The sequence below is a fragment of the Chiloscyllium punctatum genome, chromosome X (genome assembly GCF_047496795.1).
Source record: "Chiloscyllium punctatum isolate Juve2018m chromosome X, sChiPun1.3, whole genome shotgun sequence".
NCBI classification, from domain to species: domain Eukaryota; kingdom Metazoa; phylum Chordata; class Chondrichthyes; order Orectolobiformes; family Hemiscylliidae; genus Chiloscyllium; species Chiloscyllium punctatum.
Window position 1 is genome coordinate 32,166 of NC_092791.1, and position 22,411 is coordinate 54,576.

Genomic DNA, 22,411 nt, shown 5'->3' on the forward strand with positions numbered 1-22,411 from the left:
GAGAAACAGAGGAGCCGAAACAGAGGGCGAGAAACAGAGGGGCCGAAACAGAGGGCGAGAAACAGAGGGTCTGAAACAGAGGGGCTGAAACAGAGGGTCTGAAATAGAGGGCGCGAAACAGAGGGCGAGAAACAGAGGGCCTGAAACAGAGGGGCTGAAACAGAGGGGCCGAAACAGTGGGCGAGAAACAGTGGGGCCGAAACAGAGGGCGAGAAACAGAAGGTCTGAAACAGAGGGTCTGAAACAGAGGGTCTGAAACAGAGGGGCTGAAACAGAGGGGCTGAAACAGAGGGCGAGTAACAGAGGGTCTGAAACAGAGGGCGCGAAACAGAGGGCGCAAATCAGAGGGGCCGAAACATAGGGCGGGAAACAGAGGGGCCAAATCAGAGGGTCTGAAACAGAGGGCGCGAAACTGAGGGCGCGAAACAGAGGGCGAGAAACAGAGGGTCTGAAACAGGGGGTCTGAAACAGAGGGCGCTAAACAGAGGGGCCAAAACAGAGGGCGAGAAACGGAGAGGCGGAAACAGAGGGCGAGAAACAGAGGGCGCGAAACAGAGGGTCTGAAACAGAGGGTCTGAAACAGAGTGGCTGAAACAGAGGGTCTGAAACAGAGGGCGCGAAACAGAGCGCGAGAAACAGAGTTTCTGAAACAGAGGGGCTGAAACAGAGGGCGAGAAACAGAGGGCGAGAAACAGAGAATCTGAAACAGAGGGGCTGAAACATAGGGCGGGAAACAGAGGGGCCAAATCAGAGGGTCTGAAACAGAGGGCGCGAAACTGAGGGCGCGAAACAGAGGGCGAGAAACAGAGGGACTGAAACAGGGGGTCTGAAACAGAGGGCGCTAAACAGAGGGGCCAAAACAGAGGGCAAGAAGCAGAGGGGCCGAAACAGAGGGCGAGAAACAGAGGGGCCGAAACAGAGGGCGATAAACAGAGGGTCTTAAACAGAGGGTCTGAAACAGAGGGGCTGAAACAGAGGTCGCTAAACAGAGGGCGCGAAACAGAGGGCGAGAAACTGAGGGTCTGAAACAGAGGGTCTGAAACAGAGGGTCTGAAACAGAGGGTCTGAAACAGAGGGCGCGAAACAGAGGGGCCGAAACAGAGGGCGCGAAACAGAGGGGCCGAAACAGAGGGCGCGAAACAGAGGGCGAGAAACTGAGGGTCTGAAACAGAGGGTCTGAAACAGAGGGTCTGAAACAGAGGGTCTGAAACAGAGGGCGCGAAACAGAGGGGCCGAAACAGAGGGCGCGAAACAGAGGGTCTGAAACAGAGTGTCTGAAACAGAGGGCAAGAAGCAGAGGGGCCGAAACAGAGGGCGAGAAACAGAGGGGCCGAAACAGAGGGCGATAAACAGAGGGTCTGAAACAGAGGGTCTGAAACAGAGGGGCTGAAACAGAGGTCGCGAAACAGAGGGCGCGAAACAGAGGGCGAGAAACTGAGGGTCTGAAACAGAGGGTCTGAAACAGAGGGTCTGAAACAGAGGGTCTGAAACAGAGGGCGCGAAACAGAGGGGCCGAAACAGAGGGCGCGAAACAGAGGGGCCGAAACAGAGGGTCTGAAACAGAGGGCGCGAAACAGAGGGTCTGAAACAGAGGGTCTGAAACAGAGGGTGCGAAACAGAGGGGCCGAAACAGAGGGTCTGAAACAGAAGGAGCGAAACAGAGGGGCCGAAACAGAGGGCGAGAAACAGAGGGGCCGAAACAGTGTGCGAGAAACAGAGGGCGAGAAACAGAGGGTCTGAAACAGAGGGGCTTAAACAGAGGGTCTGAAATAGAGGGCGCGAAACAGAGGGCGAGAAACGGAGTGTCTGAAACAGAGGGCGAGAAACAGAGGGGCCGAAACAGAGGGCGAGAAACAGAGGGGCCGAAACAGAGGGCGAGAAACAGAGGGTCTGAAACAGAGGGTCTGAAACAGAGGGGCTGAAACAGAGGGCGTGAAACAGAGGGCGCGAAACAGAGGGCGAGAAGCAGAGGGCGAGAAACATAGGGGCTGAAACAGAGGTGCTGAAACAGAGGGTCTGAAACAGAGGGGCTGAAACAGAGGGCGAGAAACAGAGGAGCTGAAACAGAGGGGCTGAAACAGAGGGGCTGAAACAGAGGGTCTGAAACAGAGGGCGCAAAACAGAGGGAGAGAAACAGAGGGAAAGAAACAGAGGGGCTGAAACAGAGGGCGAGAAACAGAGGGGCTGAAACAGAGGGCGAGAAACAGAGGGCCTGAAACAGATGGGCTGAAACAGAGGGGCTGAAACAGAGGGGCTGAAACAGAGGGTGCGAAACAGAGAGCGAGAAACAGAGGGTCTGAAACAGAGGGGCTGAAACAGAGGGTCTGAAACAGAGGGGCTGAAACAGAGGGCGGAAACAGAGGGGCTGAAACAGAGGGCAAGAAACAGAGGGTCTGAAACAGAGGGCGCGAAACAGAGGGTCTGAAACAGAGGGGCTGAAACAGTGGGAGAGAAACAGAGAGTCTGAAACAGAGGGGCTGAAACAGAGGGTCTGAAACAGATGGTCTGAAACAGAGGGTCTGAAACAGAGGGCGAGAAATAGAGGGTCTGAAACAAAGGACGAGAAACAGAGGACGAGAAACAGAGGGCGAGAAACATAGGGGCTGAAACAGAGGGGCCGAAACAGAGTGCGCGAAACAGAGAGCGAGAAACAGATGGCGATAAACAGAGCGGCAGAAACAGAGGGCGAGAAACAGAGGGGCTGAAACAGAGGGGCTGAAACAGAGGGCGAGAAACAGAGGGCGAGAAACAGAGGGCGAGAAACAGAGGGGCTGAAACAGAGGGGCTGAAACAGAGGGGCTGAAACAGAGGGTCTGAAACAGAGGGCGCGAAACAGAGGGGGGGAAAAAGAGTGGCCGAAACAGGGGGTCTGAAACAGAGGGTCTGAAACAGAGGGTCTGTAACAGAGGGGCTGAAACAGAGGGACTGACACAGAGGGGCTGAAACAGAGCGCGAGAAACAGAGGGTCTGAAACAGAGGGCGCGAAACAGAGGGCGCGAAACAGAGGGGCCGAAACAGAGGGCGGGAAACAGAGGGGCCGAAACAGAGGGTCTGAAACAGAGGGCGCGAAACAGAGGGCGCGAATCAGAGAGGCCGAAACAGAGGGTCTGAAACAGAGGGGCTGAAACAGAGGGCGGGAAACAGAGTGGCCGAAACAGGGGGTCTGAAACAGAGGGCGCGAAACAGAGGGCGCGAAACAGAGGGTGAGAAACAGAGGGTCTGAAACAGAGGGTCTGAAACAGAGGGCGCGAAACAGAGTGGCCGAAACAGAGGGCGAGAAACAGAGGGGCCGAAACAGAGGGTCTGAAACAGAGGGTCTGAAACAGAGGGTCTGAAACAGAGGGGCTGACACAGAGGGGCTGAAACAGAGCGCGAGAAACAGAGGGTCTGAAACAGAGGGCGCGAAACAGAGGGCGCGAAACAGAGGGGCCGAAACAGAGGGCGGGAAACAGAGGGGCCGGAACAGAGGGTCTGAAACAGAGGGCGCGAAACTGAGGGCGCGAAACAGAGGGCGAGAAACAGAGGGTCTGAAACAGAGGGTCTGAAACAGAGGGCCCGAAACAGAGGGGCCGAAACAGAGGGCGAGAAACAGAGAGGCCGAAACAGAGGGCGAGAAACAGAGGGCGAGAAACAGAGGGACTGAAACAGAGGGTCTGAAACAGAGGGGCTGATACAGAGGGTCTGAAACAGACGGCGCGAAACAGAGCGCGAGAAACAGAGGGTCTGAAACAGAGGGGCTGAAACAGAGGGCGAGAAACAGAGGGCGATAAACAGAGGGGCCGAAAAAGAGGGGCTGAAACAGAGGGCGAGAAACAGAGGGTCTGAAACAGAGGGCAAGAAACAGAGGGGCCAAAACAGAGGGCGCGAAACAGGGGGCGCGAAACAGAGGGCGAGAAACAGAGGGTCTGAAACAGAGGGTCTGAAACAGAGGGCGCGAAACAGAGGGGCCGAACCAGAGGGTCTGAAACAGAGGGCGCGAAACAGAGGGGCCGAAACAGAGGGGCCGAAACAGAGTGCGAGAAACAGAGGGCGAGAAACAGAGGGTCTGAAACAGAGGGGCTGAAACAGAGGGTCTGAAACAGAGTACGCGAAACAGAGGGCGAGAAACAGAGGGGCCGAAACAGAGGGCGAGAAACAGAGGGTCTGAAACAGAGCGTCTGAAACAGAGGGTCTGAAACAGAGGGGTTGAAACAGAGGGCGCGAAACAGAGGGCGCGAAACAGAGGGCGAGAAACAGAGGGCGAGAAACAGAGGGGCTGAAACAGAGGGGCTGAAACAGAGGGGCTGAATCAGAGGGGCTGAAACAGAGGGCGAGAAACAGAGGAGCTGAAACAGAGGGGCTGAAACAGAGGGGCTGAAACAGAGGGTCTGAAACAGCGGGCGCAAAACAGAGGGAGAGAAACAGAGGGTCTGAAACAGAGGGGCTGAAACAGAGGGGCTGAAACAGAGGGTCTGAAACAGAGGGTCTGAAACAGAGGGCGCGATACAGAGGGGCCGAAACAGAGGGCGAGAAACAGTGGGGCCGAAACAGAGGGCGAGAAACAGAGGGTCTGAAACAGAGGGTCTGAACCAGAGGGTCTGAAACAGAGACGGCTGAAACAGAGGGGCTGAAACAGAGGGCGAGTAACAGAGGGTCTGAAACAGAGGGCGCGAAACAGAGGGCCTGAAACAGAGGGGCCGAAACAGAGGGCGGGAAACAGAGGGGCCAAAACAGAGGGTCTGAAACAGAGGGCGCGAAACTGAGGGCGCGAAACAGAGGGCGAGAAACAGAGGGTCTGAAACAGAGGGTCTGAAACAGAGGGCGCGAAACAGAGGGGCCAAAACAGAGGGCGAGAAACAGAGAGGCCGAAACAGAGGGCGAGAAACAGAGTGCGCGAAACAGAGGGTCTGAAACAGAGGGTCTGAAACAGAGTGGCTGAAACAGAGGGTCTGAAACAGAGGGCGCGAAACAGAGGGCGAGAAACAGAGGATCTGAAACAGAGTGGCTGAAACAGAGGACGAGAAACAGAGGGTCTGAAACAGAGGGCGCCAAACTGAGGGCGCGAAACAGAGGGCGAGAAACAGAGGGTCTGAAACAGAGGGTCTGAAACAGAGGGCGCGAAACAGAGGGGCCAAAACAGAGGGCGAGAAACAGAGAGGCCGAAACAGACGGCGAGAAACAGAGTGCGCGAAACAGAGGGTCTGAAACAGAGGGTCTGAAACAGAGTGGCTGAAACAGAGGGTCTGAAACAGAGGGCGCGAAACAGAGGGCGAGAAACAGAGGATCTGAAACAGAGGGGCTGAAACAGAGGGCGAGAAACAGAGGGTCTGAAACAGAGGGTCTGAAACAGAGGGCGCGAAACAGAGGGGCCGAACCAGAGGGTCTGAAACAGAGGGCGCGAAACAGAGGGGCCGAAACAGAGGGGCCGAAACAGAGTGCGAGAAACAGAGGGCGAGAAACAGAGGGTCTGAAACAGAGGGGCTGAAACAGAGGGTCTGAAACAGAGTACGCGAAACAGAGGGCGAGAAACAGAGGGGCCGAAACAGAGGGCGAGAAACAGAGGGTCTGAAACAGAGCGTCTGAAACAGAGGGTCTGAAACAGAGGGGTTGAAACAGAGGGCGCGAAACAGAGGGCGCGAAACAGAGGGCGAGAAACAGAGGGCGAGAAACAGAGGGGCTGAAACAGAGGGGCTGAAACAGAGGGGCTGAATCAGAGGGGCTGAAACAGAGGGCGAGAAACAGAGGAGCTGAAACAGAGGGGCTGAAACAGAGGGGCTGAAACAGAGGGTCTGAAACAGCGGGCGCAAAACAGAGGGAGAGAAACAGAGGGTCTGAAACAGAGGGGCTGAAACAGAGGGGCTGAAACAGAGGGTCTGAAACAGAGGGTCTGAAACAGAGGGCGCGATACAGAGGGGCCGAAACAGAGGGCGAGAAACAGTGGGGCCGAAACAGAGGGCGAGAAACAGAGGGTCTGAAACAGAGGGTCTGAACCAGAGGGTCTGAAACAGAGACGGCTGAAACAGAGGGGCTGAAACAGAGGGCGAGTAACAGAGGGTCTGAAACAGAGGGCGCGAAACAGAGGGCCTGAAACAGAGGGGCCGAAACAGAGGGCGGGAAACAGAGGGGCCAAAACAGAGGGTCTGAAACAGAGGGCGCGAAACTGAGGGCGCGAAACAGAGGGCGAGAAACAGAGGGTCTGAAACAGAGGGTCTGAAACAGAGGGCGCGAAACAGAGGGGCCAAAACAGAGGGCGAGAAACAGAGAGGCCGAAACAGAGGGCGAGAAACAGAGTGCGCGAAACAGAGGGTCTGAAACAGAGGGTCTGAAACAGAGTGGCTGAAACAGAGGGTCTGAAACAGAGGGCGCGAAACAGAGGGCGAGAAACAGAGGATCTGAAACAGAGTGGCTGAAACAGAGGGCGAGAAACAGAGGGTCTGAAACAGAGGGCGCCAAACTGAGGGCGCGAAACAGAGGGCGAGAAACAGAGGGTCTGAAACAGAGGGTCTGAAACAGAGGGCGCGAAACAGAGGGGCCAAAACAGAGGGCGAGAAACAGAGAGGCCGAAACAGACGGCGAGAAACAGAGTGCGCGAAACAGAGGGTCTGAAACAGAGGGTCTGAAACAGAGTGGCTGAAACAGAGGGTCTGAAACAGAGGGCGCGAAACAGAGGGCGAGAAACAGAGGATCTGAAACAGAGGGGCTGAAACAGAGGGCGAGAAACAGAGGGTCTGAAACAGAGGACAAGAAGCAGAGGGGCCGAAACAGAGGGCGAGAAACAGAGGGGCCGAAACAGAGGGCGATAAACAGAGGGTCTGAAACAGAGGGTCTGAAACAGAGGGGCTGAAACAGAGGGCGCGAAACAGAGGGCGCGAAACAGAGGGCGAGAAACAGAGGGTCTGAAACAGAGGGTCTGAAACAGAGGGTCTGAAACAGAGGGCGCGAAACAGAGGGGCCGAAACAGAGGGCGGGAAACAGAGGGGCCGAAACAGAGGGTCTGAAACAGAGGGCGCGAAACAGAGGGTCTGAAACAGAGGGTCTGAAACAGAGGGTGCGAAACAGAGGGGCCGAAACAGAGGGTCTGAAACAGAAGGAGCGAAACAGAGGCGCCGAAACAGAGGGCGAGAAACAGAGGGTCTGAAACAGAGGGGCTTAAACAGTGTGCGAGAAATAGAGGGCGAGAAACAGAGGGTCTGAAACAGAGGGGCTTAAACAGAGGGTCTGAAATAGAGGGCGCGAAACAGAGGGCGAGAAACAGAGGGGCTGAAACAGAGGGCGAGAAACAGAGGGCGAGAAACGGAGTGTCTGAAACAGAGGGCGAGAAACAGAGGGGCCGAAACAGAGGGCGAGAAACAGAGGGGCCGAAACAGAGGGCGAGAAACAGAGGGTCTGAAACAGAGGGTCTGAAACAGAGGGGCTGAAACAGAGGGCGTGAAACAGAGGGCGCGAAACAGAGGGCGAGAAGCAGAGGGCGAGAAACATAGGGGCTGAAACAGAGGGGCTGAAACAGAGGGTCTGAAACAGAGGGGCTGAAACAGAGGGCGAGAAACAGAGGAGCTGAAACAGAGGGGCTGAAACAGAGGGGCTGAAACAGAGGGTCTGAAACAGAGGGCGCAAAACAGAGGGAGAGAAACAGAGGGAAAGAAACAGAGGGGCTGAAACAGAGGGCGAGAAACAGAGGGGCTGAAACAGAGGGCGAGAAACAGAGGGCCTGAAACAGAGGGGCCGAAACAGAGGGCGGGAAACAGAGGGGCCAAAACAGAGGGTCTGAAACAGAGGGCGCGAAACTGAGGGCGCGAAACAGAGGGCGAGAAACAGAGGGTCTGAAACAGAGGGTCTGAAACAGAGGGCGCGAAACAGAGGGGCCAAAACAGAGGGCGAGAAACAGAGAGGCCGAAACAGAGGGCGAGAAACAGAGTGCGCGAAACAGAGGGTCTGAAACAGAGGGTCTGAAACAGAGTGGCTGAAACAGAGGGTCTGAAACAGAGGGCGCGAAACAGAGGGCGAGAAACAGAGGATCTGAAACAGAGGGGCTGAAACAGAGGGCGAGAAACAGAGGGTCTGAAACAGAGGGCAAGAAGCAGAGGGGCCGAAACAGAGGGCGAGAAACAGAGGGGCCGAAACAGAGGGCGATAAACAGAGGGTCTGAAACAGAGGGTCTGAAACAGAGGGGCTGAAACAGAGGGCGCGAAACAGAGGGCGCGAAACAGAGGGCGAGAAACAGAGGGTCTGAAACAGAGGGTCTGAAACAGAGGGTCTGAAACAGAGGGCGCGAAACAGAGGGTCTGAAACAGAGGGTCTGAAACAGAGGGTGCGAAACAGAGGGGCCGAAACAGAGGGTCTGAAACAGAAGGAGCGAAACAGAGGCGCCGAAACAGAGGGCGAGAAACAGAGGGGCCGAAACAGTGTGCGAGAAACAGAGGCCGAGAAACAGAGGGTCTGAAACAGAGGGGCTTAAACAGAGGGTCTGAAATAGAGGGCGCGAAACAGAGGGCGAGAAACAGAGGGCCTGAAACAGAGGGGCTGAAACAGAGGGCGAGAAACAGAGGGGCCGAAACAGAGGGCGAGAAACAGAGGGGCCGAAACAGAGGGCGAGAAACAGAGGGTCTGAAACAGAGGGTCTGAAACAGAGGGTCTGAAACAGAGGGGCTGAAACAGAGGGCGTGAAACAGAGGGCGCGAAACAGAGGGCGAGAAGCAGAGGGCGAGAAACATAGGGGCTGAAACAGAGGGGCTGAAACAGAGGGTCTGAAACAGAGGGCGAGAAACAGAGGAGCTGAAACAGAGGGGCTGAAACAGAGGGGCTGAAACAGAGGGTCTGAAACAGAGGGCGCAAAACAGAGGGAGAGAAACAGAGGGAAAGAAACAGAGGGGCTGAAACAGAGGGCGAGAAACAGAGGGGCTGAAACAGAGGGCGAGAAACAGAGGGCCTGAAACAGATGGGCTGAAACAGAGGGGCTGAAACAGAGGGGCTGAAACAGAGGGTGCGAAACAGAGAGCGAGAAACAGAGGGTCTGAAACAGAGGGGCTGAAACAGATGGTCTGAAACAGAGGGGCTGAAACAGAGGGCGGAAACAGAGGGGCTGAAACAGAGGGCAAGAAACAGAGGGTCTGAAACAGAGGGCGCGAAACAGAGGGTCTGAAACAGAGGGTCTGAAACAGAGGGTCTGAAACAGAGGGTGCGAAACAGAGGGGCCGAAATTGAGGGTCTGAAACAGAAGGAGCGAAACAGAGGCGCCGAAACAGAGGGCGAGAAACAGAGGGGCCGAAACAGTGTGCGAGAAACAGAGGCCGAGAAACAGAGGGTCTGAAACAGAGGGGCTTAAACAGAGGGTCTGAAATAGAGGGCGCGAAACAGAGGGCGAGAAACAGAGGGCCTGAAACAGAGGGGCTGAAACAGAGGGCGAGAAACAGAGGGGCCGAAACAGAGGGCGAGAAACAGAGGGGCCGAAACAGAGGGCGAGAAACAGAGGGTCTGAAACAGAGGGTCTGAAACAGAGGGTCTGAAACAGAGGGGCTGAAACAGAGGGCGTGAAACAGAGGGCGCGAAACAGAGGGCGAGAAGCAGAGGGCGAGAAACATAGGGGCTGAAACAGAGGGGCTGAAACAGAGGGTCTGAAACAGAGGGGCTGAAACAGAGGGCGAGAAACAGAGGAGCTGAAACAGAGGGGCTGAAACAGAGGGGCTGAAACAGAGGGTCTGAAACAGAGGGCGCAAAACAGAGGGAGAGAAACAGAGGGAAAGAAACAGAGGGGCTGAAACAGAGGGCGAGAAACAGAGGGGCTGAAACAGAGGGCGAGAAACAGAGGGCCTGAAACAGATGGGCTGAAACAGAGGGGCTGAAACAGAGGGGCTGAAACAGAGGGTGCGAAACAGAGAGCGAGAAACAGAGGGTCTGAAACAGAGGGGCTGAAACAGAGGGTCTGAAACAGAGGGGCTGAAACAGAGGGCGGAAACAGAGGGGCTGAAACAGAGGGCAAGAAACAGAGGGTCTGAAACAGAGCGCGCGAAACAGAGGGTCTGAAACAGAGGGGCTGAAACAGTGGGAGAGAAACAGAGAGTCTGAAACAGAGGGGCTGAAACAGAGGGTCTGAAACAGAGGGTCTGAAACAGAGGGTCTGAAACAGAGGGCGAGAAACAGAGGGTCTGAAACAAAGGACGAGAAACAGAGGACGAGAAACAGAGGGCGAGAAACAGAAGGGCTGAAACAGAGGGGCCGAAACAGAGTGCGCGAAACAGAGGGTCTGAAACAGAGGGCGCGAAACAGAGGGCGAGAAACAGAGGGCGAGAAACAGATGGCGATAAACAGAGCGGCAGAAACAGAGGGCGAGAAACAGAGGGGCTGAAACAGAGGGGCTGAAACAGAGGGCGAGAAACAGAGGGGCTGAAACAGAGGGGCTGAAACAGAGGGGCTGAAACAGAGGGGCTGAAACAGAGGGATGAAACAGAGGGCGCGAAACAGAGGGGCTGAAACAGAGGGGCTGAAACATAGGGCGCGAAACAGAGAGTCTGAAACAGAGGGTCTGCAACAGAGGGCGAGAAACAGAGGGTCTGAAACAGAGGGCGAGAAACAGAGGTGCTGAAACAGAGGGGGAGAAACAGAGGGTGAGAAACAGAGGTGCTGAAACAGAGGGGCCGAAACAGAGGGCGCGAAACAGAGGGTCTGAAACAGAGGGCGAGAAACAGAGGGCGAGAAACAGAGGGCGAGAAACAGTGGGTCTGAAACAGAGGGTCTGAAACAGAGGGGCTGAAACAGACGGCGCGAAACAGAGGGCAAGAAACAGAGGGCGAGATACAGAGGGCGAGAAACAGAGGGCGAGCAACAGATGGCGAGAAACAGAGGGGCCGAAACAGAGGGGCCGGAACAGAGGGCGCGAAACAGAGGGTCTGAAACAGTGGGCGAGAAACAGAGGGCGAGAAACAGAGGGTCTGAAACAGAGGGTCTGAAACAGAGGGTCTGAAACAGAGGGCTAGAAACAGAGGGGCTGAAGCAGAGGGGCTGAAACAAAGGGTCTGAAACAGAGGGCGAGAAACATAGGGCGAGAAACAGAGGGTCTGAAACAGAGGGGCTGAAACAGAGGGTCTGAAACAGAGGGTCTGAAACAGAGGGTCTGAAACAGAGGGGCTGAAACAGAGGGCGAGAAACAGAGGGCGAGAAACAGAGGGGCCGAAAAAGAGGGGCTGAAACAGAGGGCGAGAAACAGAGGGTCTGAAACAGAGGGTCTGAAACAGAGGGGCTGAAACAGAGGGCGAGAAACAGAGGGCGAGAAACAGAGGGGCCGAAAAAGAGGGGCCGAAACATAGGGCGAGAAACAGTGGGGCCGAAACAGAGGGCGATAAACAGAGGGTCTGAAACAGAGGGTCTGAAACAGAGGGTCTGAAACAGAGGGCGCGAAACAGAGGGCGCGAAACAGAGGGCGAGAAACAGAGGGGCTGAAACGGAGGGGCTGAAACAGAGGGTCTGAAACAGAGGGTCTGAAACCGAGGGCGCGAAACAGAGGGGCCGAAACAGAGGGCGAGAAACAGTGGGGCCGAAACAGAGGGCGAGAAACAGAGGGTGTGAAACAGAGGGTCTGAAACAGAGGGGCTGAAACAGAGGGGCTGAAACAGAGGGGCTGAAACAGAGGGCGAGTAACAGAGGGTCTGAAACAGAGGGCGCGAAACAGAGGGCGCGAAACAGAGGGGCCGAAACAGAGGGCGGGAAACAGAGGGGCCAAAACAGAGGGTCTGAAACAGAGGGCGCGAAACTGAGGGCGCGAAACAGAGGGCGAGAAACAGAGGGTCTGAAATAGAGGGTCTGAAACAGAGGGCGCGAAACAGAGGGGCCAAAACAGAGGGCGAGAAACAGAGAGGCTGAAACAGAGGGCGAGAAACAGAGGGCGCGAAACAGAGGGTCTGAAACAGAGGGTCTGAAACAGAGTGGCTGAAACAGAGGGTCTGAAAGAGAGGGCGCGAAACAGAGCGCGAGAAACAGAGTTTCTGAAACAGAGGGGCTGAAACAGAGTGCGAGAAACAGAGGGCGAGAAACAGAGGATCTGAAACAGAGGGGCTGAAACAGAGGGCGAGAAACAGAGGGTCTGAAACAGAGGGCAAGAAGCAGAGGGACCGAAACAGAGGGCGAGAAACAGAGGGGCCGAAACAGAGGGCGATAAACAGAGGGTCTGAAACAGAGGGGCTGAAACAGAGGGGCTGAAACAGAGGGCGCGAAACAGAGGGCGCGAAACAGAGGGTCTGAAACAGAGGGTCTGAAACAGAGGATCTGAAACAGAGGGTCTGAACCAGAGGGAGCGAAACAGAGGGGCCGAAACAGAGGGCTGGAAACAGAGGGGCCGAAACAGAGGGTCTGAAACAGAGGGCGCGAAACAGAGGGTCTGAAACAGAGGGTCTGAAACAGAGGGTGCGAAACAGAGGGGCCGAAACAGAGGGTCTGAAACAGAAGGAGCGAAACAGAGGGGCCGAAACAGAGGGCGAGAAACAGAGGGGCCGAAACAGTGTGCGAGAAACAGAGGGTCTGAAACAGAGGGGCTTAAACAGAGGTTCTGAAATAGAGGGCGCGAAACAGAGGGCGAGAAACAGAGGGCCTGAAACAGAGGGGCTGAAACAGAGGGCGAGAAACAGAGGGCGAGAAACGGAGTGTCTGAAACAGAGGGCGAGAAACAGAGGGGCCGAAACAGAGGGCGAGAAACAGTGGGGCCGAAACAGTGGGCGAGAAACAGCGGGTCTGAAACAGAGGGTCTGAAACAGAGAGTCTGAAACAGAGGGGCTGAAACAGAGGGCGTGAAACAGAGGGCGCGAAACAGAGGGCGAGAAGCAGAGGGCGAGAAACATAGGGGCTGAAACAGAGGGGCTGAAACAGAGGGTCTGAAACAGAGGGCGCAAAACAGAGGGAGAGAAACAGAGGGAAAGAAACAGAGGGGCTGAAACAGAGGGCGAGAAACAGAGGGGCTGAAACAGAGGGCGAGAAACAGAGGGCCTGAAACAGATGGGCTGAAACAGAGGGGCTGAAACAGAGGGGCTGAAACAGAGGGCGCGAAACAGAGAGCGAGAAACAGAGGGTCTGAAACAGAGGGGCTGAAACAGAGCGTCTGAAACAGAGGGGCTGAAACAGAGGGCGGAAACAGAGGGGCTGAAACAGAGGGCAAGAAACAGAGGGTCTGAAACAGAGGGCGCGAAACAGAGGGTCTGAAACAGAGGGGCTGAAACAGTGGGAGAGAAACAGAGAGTCTGAAACAGATGGGCTGAAACAGAGGGTCTGAAACAGAGGGTCTGAAACAGAGGGTCTGAAACAGAGGGCGAGAAACAGAGGGTCTGAAACAGAGGACGAGAAACAGAGGGCGAGAAACAGAGGGGCTGAAACAGAGGGGCCGAAACAGAGTGCGCGAAACAGAGGGTCTGAAACAGAGGGCGCGAAACAGAGGGCGAGAAACAGAGGGCGAGAAACAGATGGCGATAAACAGAGCGGCAGAAACAGAGGGCGAGAAACAGAGGGCGAGAAACAGAGGGGCTGAAACAGAGGGGCTGAAACAGAGGGCGAGAAACAGAGGGGCTGAAACAGAGGGGCTGAAACAGAGGGGCTGAAACAGAGAGGCTGAAACAGAGGGATGAAACAGAGGGCGCGAAACAGAGGGTCTGAAACAGAGGGGCTGAAACAGAGGGGCTGAAACAGAGGGCGCGAAACAGAGAGTCTGAAACAGAGGGTCTGCAACAGAGGGCGAGAAACAGAGGGTCTGAAACAGAGGGCGAGAAACAGAGGGCGAGAAACAGAGGGTCTGAAACAGAGGGTCTGAAACAGAGGGTCTGAAACAAAGGGCGAGAAACAGAGGTGCTGAAACAGAGGGGTTGAAACAGAGGGGCTGAAACAGAGGGGCTGAAACAGAGGGGCTGAAACAGAGGGCACGAAACAGAGGGTCTGAAACAGAGGGGCTGAAACAGAGGGGCTGAAACAGAGGGCGCGAAACAGAGGGCGCGAAACAGAGGGTCTGCAACAGAAGGCGAGAAACTGAGGGCGAGAAACAGAGGTTCTGAAACAGAGGGCGAGAAACAGAGGGTCTGAAACAGAGGGTCTTAAACAGAGGGGCTGAAACAGAGGGCGAGAAACAGAGGGTCTGATACAGAGGGCGAGAAACAGAGGGAGAGAAACAGAGGGCGAGAAACAGAGGTGCTGAAACAGAGGGGCCGAAACAGAGGGCGCGAAACAGAGGGTCTGAAACAGAGGGCGAGAAACAGAGGGCGAGAAACAGAGGGCGAGAAACAGTGGGTCTGAAACAGAGGGTCTGAAACCGAGGGGCTGAAACAGACGGCGCGAAACAGAGGGCAAGAAACAGAGGGCGAGATACAGAGGGCGAGAAACAGAGGGCGAGCAACAGAGGGCGAGAAACAGAGGGGCCGAAACAGAGGGGCCGAAACAGAGGGCGCGAAACAGAGGGTCTGAAACAGTGGGCGAGAAACAGAGGGCGAGAAACAGAGGGTCTGAAACAGATGGTCTGAAACAGAGGGTCTGAAACAGAGGGGCTGAAACAGAGGGCGTGAAACAGAGGGCGCGAAACAGAGGGCGAGAAGCAGAGGGCGAGAAACATAGGTGCTGAAACAGAGGGGCTGAAACAGAGTGTCTGAAACAGAGGGCGCAAAACAGAGGGAGAGAAACAGAGGGAAAGAAACAGAGGGGCTGAAACAGAGGGCGAGAAACAGAGGGGCTGAAACAGAGGGCGAGAAACAGAGGGCCTGAAACAGTTGGGCTGAAACAGAGGGGCTGAAACAGAGGGGCTGAAACAGAGGGCGCGAAACAGAGAGCGAGAAACAGAGGGTCTGAAACAGAGGGGCTGAAACAGAGGGTCTGAAACAGAGGTCTTGAAACAGAGGGCGGAAACAGAGGGGCTGAAACAGAGGGCAAGAAACAGAGGGTCTGAAACAGAGGGCGCGAAACAGAGGGTCTGAAACAGAGGGGCTGAAACAGTGGGAGAGAAAAAGAGAGTCTGAAACAGAGGGGCTGAAACAGAGGGTCTGAAACAGAGGGTCTGAAACAGAGGGTCTGAAACAGAGGGCGAGAAACAGAGGGTCTGAAACAAAGGACGAGAAAAAGAGGACGAGAAACAGAGGGCGAGAAACAGAGGGGCTGAAACAGAGGGGCCGAAACAGAGTGCGCGAAACAGAGGGTCTGAAACAGAGGGCGCGAAACAGAGGGCGAGAAACAGAGGGCGAGCAACAGATGGCGATAAACAGAGCGGCAGAAACAGAGGGCGAGAAACAGAGGGCGAGAAACAGAGGGGCTGAAACAGAGGGGCTGAAACAGAGGGCGAGAAACAGAGGGGCTGAAACAGAGGGGCTGAAACAGAGGGGCTGAAACAGAGGGGCTGAAACAGAGGGATGAAACAGAGGGCGCGAAACTGAGGGTCTGAAACAGAGGGGCTGAAACAGAGGGGCTGAAACAGAGGGCGCGAAACAGAGAGTCTGAAACAGAGGGTCTGCAACAGAGGGCGAGAAACAGAGGGTCTGAAACAGAGGGCGAGAAACAGAGGGCGAGAAACAGAGGGTCTGAAACAGAGGGTCTGAAACAGAGGGTCTGAAACAAAGGGCGAGAAACAGAGGTGCTGAAACAGAGGGGTTGAAACAGAGGGGCTGAAACAGAGGGGCTGAAACAGAGGGGCTGAAACAGAGGGCACGAAACAGAGGGTCTGAAACAGAGGGGCTGAAACAGAGGGGCTGAAACAGAGGGCGCGAAACAGAGGGTCTGAAACAGAGGGTCTGCAACAGAAGGCGAGAAACTGAGGGCGAGAAACAGAGGTTCTGAAACAGAGGGCGAGAAACAGAGGGTCTGAAACAGAGGGTCTTAAACAGAGGGTCTGAAACAGAGGGCGAGAAACAGAGGGTCTGATACAGAGGGCGAGAAACAGAGGGCGAGAAACAGAGGTGCTGAAACAGAGGGGCCGAAACAGAGGGCGCGAAACAGAGGGTCTGAAACAGAGGGCGAGAAACAGAGGGCGAGAAACAGAGGGCGAGAAACAGTGGGTCTGAAACAGAGGGTCTGAAACCGAGGGGCTGAAACAGACGGCGCGAAACAGAGGGCAAGAAACAGAGGGCGAGATACAGAGGGCGAGAAACAGAGGGCGAGCAACAGAGGGCGAGAAACAGAGGGGCCGAAACAGAGGGGCCGAAACAGAGGGCGCGAAACAGAGGGTCTGAAACAGTGGGCGAGAAACAGAGGGCGAGAAACAGAGGGTCTGAAACAGAGGGTCTGAAACAGAGGGTCTGAAACAGAGGGCTAGAAACAGAGGGGCTGAAGCAGAGGGGCTGAAACAAAGGGTCTGAAACAGAGGGCGAGAAACATAGGGCGAGAAACAGAGGGTCTGAAACAGAGGGTCTGAAACAGAAGGAGCGAAACAGAGGGGCCGAAACAGAGGGCGAGAAACAGAGGGTCTGAAACAGAGGGGCTGAAACAGAGGGTCTGAAATAGAGGGCGCGAAACAGAGGGCGAGAAACAGAGGGCCTGAAACAGAGGGTCTGAAACAGAAGGAGCGAAACAGAGGGGCCGAAACAGAGGGCGAGAAACAGAGGGTCTGAAACAGAGGGGCTGAAACAGAGGGTCTGAAATAGAGGGCGCGAAACAGAGGGCGAGAAACAGAGGGCCTGAAACAGAGGGGCTGAAACAGAGGGGCCGAAACAGAGGGCGAGAAACAGTGGGGCCGAAACAGAGGGCGAGAAACAGAAGGTCTGAAACAGAGGGTCTGAAACAGAGGGTCTGAAACAGAGGGGCTGAAACAGAGGGGCTGAAACAGAGGGCGAGTAACAGAGGGTCTGAAACAGAGGGCGCGAAACAGAGGGCGCAAAACAGAGGGGCCGAAACATAGGGCGGGAAACAGAGGGGCCAAAACAGAGGGTCTGAAACAGAGGGCGCGAAACTGAGGGCGCGAAACAGAGGGCGAGAAACAGAGGGTCTGAAACAGAGGGTCTGAAACAGAGGGCGCGAAACAGAGGGGCCAAAACAGAGGGCGAGAAACAGAGAGGCGGAAACAGAGGGCGAGAAACAGAGGGAGCGAAACAGAGGGTCTGAAACAGAGGGTCTGAAACAGAGTGGCTGAAACAGAGGGTCTGAAACAGAGGGCGCGAAACAGAGCGCGAGAAACAGAGTTTCTGAAACAGAGGGGCTGAAACAGAGGATCTGAAACAGAGGGGCTGAAACAGAGGGTCTGAAACAGAGGGTCTGAAACAGAGGGTCTGAAACAGAGGGCGAGAAACAGAGGGTCTGAAACAAAGGACGAGAAACAGAGGACGAGAAACAGAGGGCGAGAAACAGAGGGGCTGAAACAGAGGGGCCGAAACAGAGTGCGCGAAACAGAGGGTCTGAAACAGAGGGCGCGAAACAGAGGGCGAGAAACAGAGGGCGAGAAACAGATGGCGATAAACAGAGCGGCAGAAACAGAGGGCGAGAAACAGAGGGCGAGAAACAGAGGGGCTGAAACAGAGGGGCTGAAACAGAGGGCGAGAAACAGAGGGGCTGAAACAGAGGGGCTGAAACAGAGGGGCTGAAACAGAGGGGCTGAAACAGAGGGATGAAACAGAGGGCGCGAAACAGAGGGTCTGAAACAGAGGGGCTGAAACAGAGGGGCTGAAACAGAGGGCGCGAAACAGAGGGCGAGAAACAGAGGGGCCGAAACAGAGGGCGAGAAACAGAGGGTCTGAAACAGAGGGTCTGAAACAGAGGGCGCGAAACAGAGGGAGAGAAACAGAGGGCGTGAAACAGAGGGCGCGAAACAGAGGGCGAGAAGCAGAGGGCGAGAAACATAGGGGCTGAAACAGAGGGGCTGAAACAGAGGGTCTGAAACAGAGGGGCTGAAACAGAGGGCGAGAAACAGATGAGCTGAAACAGAGGGGCTGAAACAGAGGGGCTGAAAAAGAGGGTCTGAAACAGAGGGCGCAAAACAGAGGGAGAGAAACAGAGGGAAAGAAACAGAGGGGCTGAAACAGAGGGCGAGAAACAGAGGGGCTGAAACAGAGGGCGAGAAACAGAGGGCCTGAAACAGATGGGCTGAAACAGAGGGGCTGAAACAGAGGGGCTGAAACAGAGGGCGAGAAACAGAGAGCGAGAAACAGAGGGTCTGAAACAGAGGGGCTGAAACAGAGGGTCTGAAACAGAGGGGCTGAAACAGAGGGCGGAAACAGAGGGGCCGAAACAGAGTGCGCGAAACAGAGGGTCTGAAACAGAGGGCGCGAAACAGAGGGCGAGAAACAGAGGGTGAGAAACAGATGGCGATAAACAGAGCGGCAGAAACAGAGGGCGAGAAACAGAGGGCGAGAAACAGAGGGGCTGAAACAGAGGGGCTGAAACAGAGGGGGAGAAACAGAGGGGCTGAAACAGAGGGGCTGAAACAGAGGGGCTGAAACAGAGGGGCTGAAACAGAGGGATGAAACAGAGGGCGCGAAACAGAGGGTCTGAAACAGAGGGCGAGAAACAGAGGGGCTGAAACAGAGGGCGCGAAACAGAGAGTCTGAAACAGAGGGTCTGCAACAGAGGGCGAGAAACAGAGGGTCTGAAACAGAGGGCGAGAAACAGAGGGCGAGAAACAGAGGGTCTGAAACAGAGGGTCTGAAACAGAGGGTCTGAAACAGAGGGCTAGAAACAGAGGGGCTGAAGCAGAGGGGCTGAAACAAAGGGTCTGAAACAGAGGGCGAGAAACATAGGGCGAGAAACAGAGGGTCTGAAACAGAGGGTCTGAAACAGAAGGAGCGAAACAGAGGGGCCGAAACAGAGGGCGAGAAACAGAGGGTCTGAAACAGAGGGGCTGAAACAGAGGGTCTGAAATAGAGGGCGCGAAACAGAGGGCGAGAAACAGAGGGCCTGAAACAGAGGGTCTGAAACAGAAGGAGCGAAACAGAGGGGCCGAAACAGAGGGCGAGAAACAGAGGGTCTGAAACAGAGGGGCTGAAACAGAGGGTCTGAAATAGAGGGCGCGAAACAGAGGGCGAGAAACAGAGGGCCTGAAACAGAGGGGCTGAAACAGAGGGGCCGAAACAGAGGGCGAGAAACAGTGGGGCCGAAACAGAGGGCGAGAAACAGAAGGTCTGAAACAGAGGGTCTGAAACAGAGGGTCTGAAACAGAGGGGCTGAAACAGAGGGGCTGAAACAGAGGGCGAGTAACAGAGGGTCTGAAACAGAGGGCGCGAAACAGAGGGCGCAAAACAGAGGGGCCGAAACATAGGGCGGGAAACAGAGGGGCCAAAACAGAGGGTCTGAAACAGAGGGCGCGAAACTGAGGGCGCGAAACAGAGGGCGAGAAACAGAGGGTCTGAAACAGAGGGTCTGAAACAGAGGGCGCGAAACAGAGGGGCCAAAACAGAGGGCGAGAAACAGAGAGGCGGAAACAGAGGGCGAGAAACAGAGGGCGCGAAACAGAGGGTCTGAAACAGAGGGTCTGAAACAGAGTGGCTGAAACAGAGGGTCTGAAACAGAGGGCGCGAAACAGAGCGCGAGAAACAGAGTTTCTGAAACAGAGGGCGCGAAACAGAGGGCGAGAAACAGAGGGTGAGAAACAGATGGCGATAAACAGAGCGGCAGAAACAGAGGGCGAGAAACAGAGGGCGAGAAACAGAGGGGCTGAAACAGAGGGGCTGAAACAGAGGGGGAGAAACAGAGGGGCTGAAACAGAGGGGCTGAAACAGAGGGGCTGAAACAGAGGGATGAAACAGAGGGCGCGAAACAGAGGGTCTGAAACAGAGGGCGAGAAACAGAGGGGCTGAAACAGAGGGCGCGAAACAGAGAGTCTGAAACAGAGGGTCTGCAACAGAGGGCGAGAAACAGAGGGTCTGAAACAGAGGGCGAGAAACAGAGGGCGAGAAACAGAGGGTCTGAAACAGAGGGTCTGAAACAGAGGGTCTGAAACAGAGGGCTAGAAACAGAGGGGCTGAAGCAGAGGGGCTGAAACAAAGGGTCTGAAACAGAGGGCGAGAAACATAGGGCGAGAAACAGAGGGTCTGAAACAGAGGGTCTGAAACAGAAGGAGCGAAACAGAGGGGCCGAAACAGAGGGCGAGAAACAGAGGGTCTGAAACAGAGGGGCTGAAACAGAGGGTCTGAAATAGAGGGCGCGAAACAGAGGGCGAGAAACAGAGGGCCTGAAACAGAGGGTCTGAAACAGAAGGAGCGAAACAGAGGGGCCGAAACAGAGGGCGAGAAACAGAGGGTCTGAAACAGAGGGGCTGAAACAGAGGGTCTGAAATAGAGGGCGCGAAACAGAGGGCGAGAAACAGAGGGCCTGAAACAGAGGGGCTGAAACAGAGGGGCCGAAACAGAGGGCGAGAAACAGTGGGGCCGAAACAGAGGGCGAGAAACAGAAGGTCTGAAACAGAGGGTCTGAAACAGAGGGTCTGAAACAGAGGGGCTGAAACAGAGGGGCTGAAACAGAGGGCGAGTAACAGAGGGTCTGAAACAGAGGGCGCGAAACAGAGGGCGCAAAACAGAGGGGCCGAAACATAGGGCGAGAAACAGAGGGCCTGAAACAGAGGGGCTGAAACAGAGGGGCCGAAACAGAGGGCGAGAAACAGTGGGGCCGAAACAGAGGGCGAGAAACAGAAGGTCTGAAACAGAGGGTCTGAAACAGAGGGTCTGAAACAGAGGGGCTGAAACAGAGGGGCTGAAACAGAGGGCGAGTAACAGAGGGTCTGAAACAGAGGGCGCGAAACAGAGGGCGCAAAACAGAGGGGCCGAAACATAGGGCGGGAAACAGAGGGTCTGAAACAGAGGGCGAGAAACAGAGGGGCTGAAACAGAGGGCGCGAAACAGAGAGTCTGAAACAGAGGGTCTGCAACAGAGGGCGAGAAACAGAGGGCCTGAAACAGAGGGCGAGAAACAGAGGGCGAGAAACAGAGGGTCTGAAACAGAGGGTCTGAAACAGAGGGTCTGAAACAGAGGGCTAGAAACAGAGGGGCTGAAGCAGAGGGGCTGAAACAAAGGGTCTGAAACAGAGGGCGAGAAACATAGGGCGAGAAACAGAGGGTCTGAAACAGAGGGTCTGAAACAGAAGGAGCGAAACAGAGGGGCCGAAACAGAGGGCGAGAAACAGAGGGTCTGAAACAGAGGGGCTGAAACAGAGGGTCTGAAATAGAGGGCGCGAAACAGAGGGCGAGAAACAGAGGGCCTGAAACAGAGGGTCTGAAACAGAAGGAGCGAAACAGAGGGGCCGAAACAGAGGGCGAGAAACAGAGGGTCTGAAACAGAGGGGCTGAAACAGAGGGTCTGAAATAGAGGGCGCGAAACAGAGGGCGAGAAACAGAGGGCCTGAAACAGAGGGGCTGAAACAGAGGGGCCGAAACAGAGGGCGAGAAACAGTGGGGCCGAAACAGAGGGCGAGAAACAGAAGGTCTGAAACAGAGGGTCTGAAACAGAGGGTCTGAAACAGAGGGGCTGAAACAGAGGGGCTGAAACAGAGGGCGAGTAACAGAGGGTCTGAAACAGAGGGCGCGAAACAGAGGGCGCAAAACAGAGGGGCCGAAACATAGGGCGGGAAACAGAGGGGCCAAAACAGAGGGTCTGAAACAGAGGGCGCGAAACTGAGGGCGCGAAACAGAGGGCGAGAAACAGAGGGTCTGAAACAGAGGGTCTGAAACAGAGGGCGCGAAACAGAGGGGCCAAAACAGAGGGCGAGAAACAGAGAGGCGGAAACAGAGGGCGAGAAACAGAGGGCGCGAAACAGAGGGTCTGAAACAGAGTGGCTGAAACAGAGGGTCTGAAACAGAGGGCGCGAAACAGAGCGCGAGAAACAGAGTTTCTGAAACAGAGGGGCTGAAACAGAGGATCTGAAACAGAGGGGCTGAAACAGAGGGTCTGAAACAGTGGGCGATAAACAGAGGGTCTGAAACAGAGGGTCTGAAACAGAGGGCGAGAAACAGAGGGTCTGAAACAGAGGGTCTGAAACAGAGGGTCTGAAACAGAGGGGCTGAAACAGAGGGCGCGAAACAGACGGCGCGAAACAGAGGGCGAGAAACAGAGGGTCTGAAACAGAGGGTCTGAAACAGAGGGTCTGAAACAGATGGTCTGAAACAGAGGGCGCGAAACAGAGGGGCCGAAACAGAGGGCGGGAAACAGAGGGGCCGAAACAGAGGGTCTGAAACAGAGGGCGCGAAACAGAGGGTCTGAAACAGAGGGTCTGAAACAGAGGGTGCGAAACAGAGGGGCCGAAACAGAGGGTCTGAAACAGAAGGAGCGAAACAGAGGGGCCGAAACAGAGGGCGAGAAACAGAGGGGCCGAAACAGTGTGCGAGAAACAGAGGGCGAGAAACAGAGGGTCTGAAACAGAGGGGCTTAAACAGAGGGTCTGAAATAGAGGGCGCGAAACAGAGGGCGAGAAACAGAGGGCCTGAAACAGAGGGGCTGAAACAGAGGGCGAGAAACAGAGGGCGAGAAACGGAGTGTCTGAAACAGAGGGCGAGAAACAGAGGGGCCGAAAC